Here is a 10,827-nt window from a genome sequence, read left to right on the forward strand (position 1 = left end):
ATTTGTTGGAAAAGAGAACTAGTTCTGATTATCAGTTTTCTATTTATTCTCGGATTTTGTAACTAAGACATGTTACACAATTCCCCTTCCCCTTAACCTGGAGAAAGTTAAATATTGAGTTCCCATAATAGCAGCAGAAACATGATCTGATTCATTAGATGAACTCAGCTATTCTGCTATAAATGACATCATGATAAAGGACTGTCCATTCTTAGGGCATAGCTGATGCAGGCATTTTTTGACTTTCCCGAACAGATCCTTTTTATTAAAGCAGATCTGAATTTACAAACTGGCCATCGTGCAAAAGACACACATTAAATAAATTGAAATACAAGCATGCAATCAAGTTCTGCAAAACAAGTATGTTTAAATTCTATACTTCAGAGATTTAATTGTGATTGATATGTTTATTCTACCGGTATATGTGTTAGTTTTAGGCATGCCATGTCTGGGCTACAAAATACTAAAGGATTACTGCAAAACAGCAAATAGTTACAGTTTTCTGTCTCATTCTGGCCATCTGGTGGTCCTCTGGAATTTTGCAGATCAGATTTTATATATCTTGGTTTACTGTGATTTCTTTATTCTATCATGCAGTGATCTGATTGGGTTTTAGTCATGCTCAGAGCAGACTTCTTAAAAGCAATCAGTCTATTCTATCTGAATAAACTCTATTGTGAACTAACTTACAGAATCACATTTTGGGCACTTGGCAACTGTTTATGGACCTTTGCAGCATTCCATGGTCATGTGACCACAATTCATCACATTTTTTGCTAGAAACCAGAGTTTATTTCCAGTTTCTGACAAAAATGCCCATTGCAGGCTGCTGCATTCACTTTATGACTACCATGTTCGTTTTATGACCACCACAGAAAAGTTTGTAAAATTGGGCATAGTCACATGGTGACCTGTTTAACAACTGCCACAACTTATGACTATGATCCCCAGGGTCAATTATGGTTGTAAGTCAAAATATGTTTAGATATCCAGTTCTGTTTTAAAAATAAGTGATAATTCATGAAAGATATCACTGTGTAAGGGGTGGGATGGCATAGAGGTTAAGATGCTGGGCTTGTTGACCGGAAGGTAGGCAGTTTGAGACCCAAGCCCTGCCCGATGGGGTGAGATCCTGTTCCTGCCCCAGCTTCTGCCAACCTAACAGTTCAAAAGCATGCAAATGCATGTAGATAAATAGGTACCACTTCAGTGGGAAGGTAACAGAATTCCACATGGATTGGTATACAATCATGCTGGCCACATGACCACGGAAGTGTCTTTGGACAATGCTGGCTCCCTCAGCTAAGAAACTGAGATGAGCACTGCCCCCTACAGTCAGACACAACCTTTTATTTATTAATATTTTATTCTCTAGATAGTCTCTATTTTATTACAAGTCACTGTTTCATCACTTGTTCAAACATTTGAACGTTGCCTGAAGGTCAGTGGTGTGTAGCAGATCCTGGGGATCACATACATGAATGGATTGTATTTTTAAAATAAATGAATATGAAAAGAATTGTTTCTCTTTTGTTTGGGGGCTGGAGATGGTGACATACCAAACGTTTTCCAAATATTTGACATGCCAAGTCCAAAATACTTACCATTCCTGGTTTAAAGCCTATAAAGTATGTTTCAAATCTGGACATATTCCTTAGGTTCATATATGTTTACTTGTAGTTTATTCCACACAATTAGATCAATTGGAAATGTAAACAGAAGAGTTGGCCAAGATTGGTGCAATAACATCATTGTTCAAATACTTCTGAACGCCATTAGCAACAACAGGCTCTAAAGGCATTTGTGGGAAAGAAGATTATGTATTCAAGCAGAGAAATTTTTGTGTGTGTGTCTGTTATTTTATTGATTTTAATGATGGTGTTAGAAAATCATGGATGCAAGAAATGGATCTCTAGAATCAGAATGCTAATTCTAATCAGAATAAGGAGAGAAACAGAATTTTGTTCAGGAGTCCAGAAAATAATAGAAGAGATGAGAGAGTGTCCTGGACAGCAAGAAGAACAAATAATTCAGTACTACATGAACAAAAAGCAAACTACTCATTAGAACCAATAATAATAAGGTTACAATTTATATATTTTGAATAACAATGTGAGGGCAACACTCATTAGAGGAAACCCTGATGCTTGGAAAAAGAGAAAGCAGTTTTAAAAAAACCAATAGAAGACAAGGTAGCAGCACACAGTATTATCATTGATGACATAAGCCAAAACAGGAGAATTCAAAGAAGCAGTTACTTGAAGGGGAATCATGAGAAAATGATGTCTGTGCAGTCATAAAGAATTGAAAACAATTGGACCAATGAGTAAGAACAAGCCAAAAGATTAAACAGAGAAAAGAACAAAAGTAACGAACAAAGAAAGGATACTTGATCTCTGCAACTGAATTATCTAGATCAGTGTGTCTCAACCTTGGCAGCTTGAAGATGTGTGGGCTGGGGAATTCTGGAAGCTGAAGTCCATACATCTTCAAGCTTCCAATGTTGAGAAACACTGATTTAGATTAAGCTTCCAAACAGCTAACAATGAGAGTAGAACTCAATTGGTGGATGCCACATAATTTGGCAAATAAGACAGTGACATCCAAGCCTTTTTTATTTTGTATAAAAGAGCCCATGAAGATTTTGTAATAATTAAATAAGAGTACAAAACATGTAGCCTATCTATGAAAAGAAAAGACATCTTTAGAAAAGCAAATTCCAATGAAAGAAACCTTTGGAACATCAACATTCTTCAAAACTGTGAAATTCTTCCCGACATTTGTATGAATCTGCCTGCAACTGAGAACATAGAGAGTTAGCAGTTCAGCTCCTGTAAAAGAGAGCAGCAAAATAGATTGTTCCATGTAAGAAAAGGGTTACCAGAAATAGCATGGACCTTTACACATGTCCTGTGCAGCAGGATAATAAATTTTCATAAAATAGTTCATAAAATAGACATTCCTTTATGCTATTTTCTAAATAGTACATGTCAACTATCCATCCAGTACATGTACAACTATCCATCCATGTCAACCATCCTTTAAATTGAGTTGAGGAGGGGAGGAGGTTCAAAAATGGCTTTTGAGATAATAGTAATATTTTCTTACTTATTATTACTTATTAATAGTAATACTTTTCTTTGGAAAGAAATATTAGAATTAAATTAAACTTTAATTAGAATTAAACTTATGGAGCTTCTCATGGCATTATTTACAGTAATCTTTTAATTAATTATCCTTCATCCCCTCTTGAAACAAACAAATTAGTTCAGTTTGAGAGATATGCTACCTCCAGTTGGTTTCATGAAATATTTGCTACTGCCAAGTTATATCATATCCATAGTCCCTTACACTGAGTTACTTGAATAAATATTGAATGGAAGGTTCATTTGTATTTAATACCTGGAGACTGAGAGTAAATCAGAGGAGAACAAACAGGGTAGAACAAACAGGCTTCACTTGGATGTTTACTATAAACATACTTCTCTCTGTAGAACTTGAGGCCTTTGGTTTACTATGGGAGTGATTATTTACTGACTAGATAAATACTGTAGATATTTACTTCATGCACCTTTCCCTTTGCAACACTATTCAAATATATTTCAGTAAGAGGCAAATTAGAACTGAAACTGAATCTAAGAATGACTAGATTCAGGGATATCTGAAAAGGGGGGATTGTTTGGTTTCAGAAGATGACTGTTTTATATGTTTTTCTCAGCTGCAGACTAGTTAACCATAAAATCAAAGTGGAAATGTAGAGCATTCCCCATATCTAATCGAAGCCTTTCTTTCTGATGAGATATGAAAGTTTTGCAGAACTCTTGGATATATGGAAAGGTGATAAATTCATTTTGGGAATAAATGATTAATAGTCATATAAGCCTGGGAGGGAATCCAGCAAAGGGTTGGAACTGAGGGCCACAGGCCCTGTATTTTCTTTACTGAGTGTACTGCCACCAGGAAATTTTTTTTGGTGTGAATTTTTTGTTCATTACCCCCACATTGACCACTGAAAGAAGACAGGCAGGGCAAAATCCAACTCAAGCTGTCAAGGACCTTGGTTGCATCCTTAAGGGTCCACAGGACTGCAAGAATCTCAGGAAGATGTTGCCTCTGGTTATCCCTTCTGATATTTTGGCTGTTGTGTCCAGTTCTGGAGAAATATAAGCAACTATATGAGCAACATCCTTTGCACATCTGTTACCTTGCCAAAGGAAGATCTGCTCCCTGCCCCACCTCAGTAGGGTGTGGGTCCGAAGGATAGGAAGAAACTGCATACGTATAATCCTATGCAGTATTCTAGGCAGCTTTCTCTTCTGGAGGTTAACCAGTGTAATGGAACAATTGCAGACAATAACACTGAGAAAGTAGATCCTGAAGGTATCACCCGTACAAATAACAAAGGTAGTGGCTAACGTCAAGCTGAACAGTAGGTAACCTGTTCTGTACTATAGTTAAGTTTTCTGCCTTCACTCTAAATGTTCCAAGATGAAAATCAGATTCAGGCATATTCCCACAAACATAGAGCCAGTATCAGATGGATAAAGTTATTATGGTTGTCTTGAAGTTCAGCAACTCTAGCCACCTTTAATCTCAAGGACATGGAGACTGAAGTTTCATTCAGCAATAGCCATGTGGACAATACCAGCTTGAAGATGAGCTCAACATGCTGAGGTGGAGAAGCTGCTGAACAGATGGTGGGCAATACACCAGAAGAATTTGTAACTTGTTCCTGAACTTCAGCCTCAGGCATCAACACTTACATCTACTTACATCAATTGTAGAACAGAGCTCTGGAAACAGTTAATTTATCCTAGAGAATAATCCTCCCATCCCATTCCCACTCTTATAACTTTCCAATAACAATTCCACTCCCATTTGTCAAAAGTACCCCCAGCCTAGCATTCCCTATCCATGCACCCACAGTTAAGTGGGTATAAACTATGCATTTAATGTTGCTCTACCAGCCAACATAATAGAACACGATATCCCTTGTCCTCAATGAGAATTCCTCAGAACTTTTCCTCAGCACTGCTCTTTGATCTTCTTGAAGAGGCCAAATGTATTCTCCATTCAGTAACAGATCTATTTTGTCTCCCCACTAAGGGTAACAGTACCTTCTTTCCTTCTGTAGCACCACTCCTTCTTTCTCAATAGTGGTTATGATACAGAAGTTTCTGTTTTTCACTCATTCCTTTATCTCTTTCATCCATGTTTTGCTAACTCTTCCTTTGATCTTATCTACCATTCTCATATATTGTCCATTTGAATCTCATCTGCAGTATGTAACTCTCTCCCCATAGCCTCTTGCAATCTCTCCAACCATGCTGTATACCCCTACTTGCTTCTTTTTGCCTCTAATGTTCAGCTTTGAATGATTCCTGTAGTCATTTTTTTCTGTATCCTACTCTCCTTTCCAAATGTATTCCTTCTCTATTCCTTCCATTTTCTTCACATGGCACAAAATTGGTGGATGAAATAGTACTTTTCATGCCATTGTATTAATTCAAAGTAAGGGTGAGAGAGGGGGAAATCCCATTACTAACCAAACTCTTATAAATTCCAGAGTAGTGATGTTCTTGGAGTCCATCAACAGCTAAATGAATTGATCCACAGGAAATGAAATAATTTGGATTCAGCTTCCATTCTTATCTGTCCCGCCAAGCTACAGGAATTAGTTACACATAACCACAGCAATGAATTCTACTTTTATGAATTACAAACAATATGTCCAATTGAAATTCTGAGATTTTCTTTTTTTAAGGAAGCTAAATACATTCATCTGAGTTTAATACAAAACTTTGGCTGATGCAGTCTTAATCTTCAAAACTAATATATGTTGATCCACTACATGTTCTTGAAAAACTAGCTACCCAGTTTTGAGCTCCAACAAATTACGGTAATTTGCTTTATTTTAATGTAAAGTTTACAGAACATATATGGATGGCTCATCATTCATAAATATATATTCATATATACATATGCACAAGCCCATTGGGATAGCAAAGCATCACACAGAATGTACTTGACTATGTATCAATGCAATGCCATCCATCCATCCATCCACCCACCCATTCATCCATCAATCCTTATATGTATATATTGCCGTTCTTAGGCAAGGATACTTGTGATATTAAGAAACCCATGGTGCCCTCTATGGCCAAAGAAATATGGGGCAAATGTGGACATCAGAAGGCCATTCAATATACTTTCACTCGGAACTTTCTTTATAAATAAGATTTCTATCCACACTTTTCATCTTTAAAAAATACCAAACTATTAAGATTGAATCTCCTTCATAATTCATTAAAGTCTATGGAAATTTACTGTTGCATAAAGAAAGGAGGTTTAGGAACTCTTAATTTGTGCAGATGTTAATAGCAGGAACAGCTCTGCTTAGAAAGCAGCTCATTATGAGCTGCTCAGTAGCATACTAATGTCAGAAGCTCATTTCGGAGAGTGATGTCTCTAATTGCTCTGTCCTTTTTATGATTGTTGTCTGATTGAGTTAGAGTTTTTTTTTATAAAGATAAAAAGGATTTTGGAGGAAATCACCATACTGTTACAGGATTGTCAGTCTGGAGGGCATTTCAAATTAGATTAATGTTGTTGCCAGTAATAGATGAATACTTCTTTATAAATGAGATTATAGTCTGAAGAAACCTGCCAAATGGTATTCATTCACAGTAAATATCTTTAATTAAAAGTTTTGAGGTATTTTTATTCCTGAACTAATGAGTTCTGCTGTGATTCCCCTTAGGAATTAATTTACCTTCTTAATTCTTATTCATTTCCATGATATGGCTATTTAAATCTGATTCAGATATGGCAGCCTCATTAAGCACATTCATCAAGAACAAAAACACATGTTACAGTATTGATGTATTGTTTGCATTACTTTAATATTGCTCAGTTCCATAAGCATTATCTAGAGGCTATCATCATTATGCATTTTTAATTCAAAACAAAAAGTAAAATGCATTAGAAATATTTATAGTGCAAACTGTCTTTAACTTAATAGGATGTGCCATAGCACAACTCATTCCCTTCAGATTGGATTGATGTAAGCAAACATTCCTAAAAAATAATTATAGGACTAGCCAACATTCACATGGAAGACGCTGGTTAGGTCTGTGCATTTTGCTAAGGTATCGAGTATATTCAGTTTTGGCTTAGTTTTATTTTTGAATCTATTCACTAATTAATTCACGTACTATGAAACCATGAAAAAAATAAAAAGTGGCTCATACCACTTTAATCAACTGGGATGATTTTAGAAGTAGAAGCAGCAAATTCACATGATTTACCATAAATTAATATTTGCATGCCAGATGGATAGACTCAATTGGAAGACCTGATGAACCAAGTTGCGAACAAATCATCCTCTGCTTACTAACAGTCAACACTGACTTGATGGCACATAATCAATCATTAATATTTACTAAATTATTTACTATTCATGTATTTATTTCAAGTCTTTATTTCATACCTATGAACCAAACTCTCTCAGGCAGCATAGAAAACACTACCTACCCATTGTAGAACAACAAACTATGTGTTTTTTGTATTCCTGTGAAAGGAGGATATTTTATTAGTTCTAAAGATTTACAGGTTGTTGGGTTTTTTTGTTTTTTTTTAAAGAAAATGAGTGCACATAAACTTGTTTCAGTAGGCAAAGTTCCATATATACTATGAAAACTGCCAATCAGAAATCAAGGCTATTTTATAAATGCTTTTTACAACTTAATGTCTGTTTCACTGACATAACTGCTTATGAATTGATTTTAGATGTTTTTGTTTCTCAAGGATAAATCCTGCAGATAAGTAATAAATACTAGCAATGTTATATTATAATCTAATGCGTTCTGAGAAGTTAAAAGCAAGCACTCTTAAATTGCATTGCTGGGTGCCATCTTCTGGTTTAAGATAGAATTAACAGAGCAAGCTCAGGTACCAGGACTCAGATACCAACATCAGAAATAGCTGTTTGATAGCTATACCAAATTGGGCAGATGATCTTTGAGGCCTCATCAGTCTTTAAGATACAATGAAGTTTGCCCAGTTCCACATCCCCAAAAAAGTTAATTGGCTAGAAATGAGCTATACGTAGGCAGTCGAGTCCAAAAGTCTAAGAATTCAAATAAATTTGGATTTTCAGAGGATGAATGGCAGGAAGAATTGTATGCCCTGTTGTAAAAAAAAAAAAAAAAAATCTAATATTTGAAAACAAATCAGATACAGTATTCAATCCAATTTGGAAACTATCCATACATTATAATTTTTTATGGCCCTGTACCATATTTAAACTTAGGTTTTTCTTAACATAAGACTTTAATATCGATGTTTTTGTTTGGTTTGCATAATAAGCGCCATAATTCTATTCAGTCAGAAACTGTTATAATCTTCATTTTGATTTATGATTCATATTATACACATATTATTTATATCCTGTCTTTATTATTTTTATAAATAACTCATGATAGTGTACATACCTAATACTCTTTTATCCTCCTATTTTCCTCACAACAATCCTGTGAGGTTGTTTGGGCTGAGAGACATTGACTGGCCTAGGATCACCAGCCAGCTTTCACGCCTAGTGCAGATCTAGAACTCAGGATCCTAGTTTCTAGCATGGAAACCCAATTACTAGACCAAACTGTCTCTGGTGCTGGTTCCTACTTATTTGGATCTTGATTAAGAGGAGTGTGATGAGGAAGGATGTGTTTAGGGCTTCATATCTATTCTTTGATCTTTGGTTGTTCTCTTTTTTGAATGTTTATAGATGGAACTTATCTCAATATGTCCGTTAATAACTGCTCCCATGTAACACCTCTCCTGCGCGAGCTGCACTGGCTCCCGGTGGTCTTCCGGATACGCTTCAAGGTTTTGGTTACCACCTTTAAAGCGCTCCATGGCTTAGGGCCTGGTTATTTACGGGACCGCCTACTACCACCAATAGCCTCCCACCGGCCAGTACGCTCTCATAGAGAGGGACTCCTCCGGGTGCCGTCAGCCAAACAGTGTCGACTGGCGGCCCCTAGGGGGAGAGCCTTCTCTGTGGGGGCACCTACCATCTGGAATGAGCTCCCCCCAGAGATACGGAGGATCCCGGATCTGCGCTCCTTCCGCCGTGCTGTGAAGACCTTTTTATTCCATCAAGTGGGCTTGGCCTAATCTCTTCCCTTTTTAAATATGTAAATTTTAATCTGTTTTTAAATTATTGGGGTATTTTAATTTGTCTGGGCCAAATAATTTAATTTGATTTTATCGGGTTTTTAAATTTTGTGTATTTATGTATTTTATTGTTGGCTGTTCACCGCCCTGAGTCCTTCGGGAGTAGGGCGGTATACAAATCAAATAAACTAACTAACTAAACTAACTAATGGCTTATTTTCAGAGTGACAACCCTGTAGGAATCTTCTTACATTTTGGATCCTAGTCATAATCATAATCATAAGTTTATTTTTCAAGCATATATAAGATAATAGGTAAAAATATAAACATAATTTGAATACATGAAAAGAGTAAGTAAAAAGGAATATTAGGACAGGGACGGTAGGCACGTTGGTGCACTTATGCACGCCCCTTACAGACCTCTTAGGAATGGGGTGAGGTCAACAATAGACAGTTTAAGGTTAAAGTTTTGGGGGTTTGGGGAAGAAACTACAGAGTCAGGTAGTGCATTCCAGGCATTGACCACTCTGTTACTGAAGTCATATTTTCTGCAATCAAGTTTGGAACGGTTTACCTTGAGTTTGTATTTATTATTTGCTCGTGCATTGTTGTGGTTGAAGCTGAAGTAGTCATTGACAGGAAGGACATTGTGGCAGATAATTTTATGTACTATGCTTAGGTCAGACTGAAGTCGGCGTACTTCTAAATTGCCTTAAACCCAAAATTTGGAGTCTGGTAGCACAAGGTATTTTATTGTGGTTAGAAGAATGGAGGACTCTTCTTGTAAAATATCTCTGGACACTCTCGATTGTATTTATGTCTGATATGCAGTGAGGGTTCCAGACAGATGAGCTGTATTCAAGAATTGGTCTAGCAAATGTTTTGTATGCGCTGGTTAGTAGTACAATATTACCAGAGAAGAAGCTACGCAAGAATTGGTTAACAACTCTTAATGCCTTTTTGGCAATGTTGTTACAGTGGGTTTGGCCACTTAGATCTTTAGAAATGAGTACTCCAAGGTCCTTGACAGAGTGAGGGTCATCTACAAGGTCATGTCCATCTAATTTGTATTTTATGTTTTGATTTTTTTTGTCAATGTGCAATGTCTAAAATATCTACCGGTTTTTCAAGGTGAGTTTGTTTGAACTTGCCAAGATGTTGTTAAATTTAAGAGTTCTCATCATGTCTTTTTTAGCTGCCAACTTATGTTCTTGGATGTGTCCTGTCTACCTGTTTGTCCTACACAGTGGTGGTTTTCACTGTCCTTTCCTTGTGTTAAAAATTATTCCTCTTTTGTGATCTTTGCTGTTGGGTATATGGGTTTGCCTAGGATGCTCTGAATAGATTTCATTCGCTTATAGGATACTATAATGCCAAGAAGTTGTAACTACCAACAATATACTATAAATACTGATTTATTTCCAGGTGATTAAATGCCTATGGAATGTATGCCTTAGTAGACACATCAATTCAACCGTTGTGTAATGGGTGCTTCCTTATCTGTCTCCCTCCTTTGACAGTACAGGGTGAGATTATTAGAATAACAATTAAAATCTTGACACCTCTAATATATCAAAGCCGCTATACTGCATTTCAGATAACGTGTCAGTAATGCTTTCACACCATGAAGAATACTTGTGTCTCCCTTTGTGG

Source organism: Pituophis catenifer, unplaced genomic scaffold (genome assembly GCF_029215685.1).
Source record: "Pituophis catenifer annectens isolate HBS135680 unplaced genomic scaffold, rPitCat1.0.hap2 SCAF_6, whole genome shotgun sequence".
NCBI classification, from domain to species: domain Eukaryota; kingdom Metazoa; phylum Chordata; class Lepidosauria; order Squamata; family Colubridae; genus Pituophis; species Pituophis catenifer.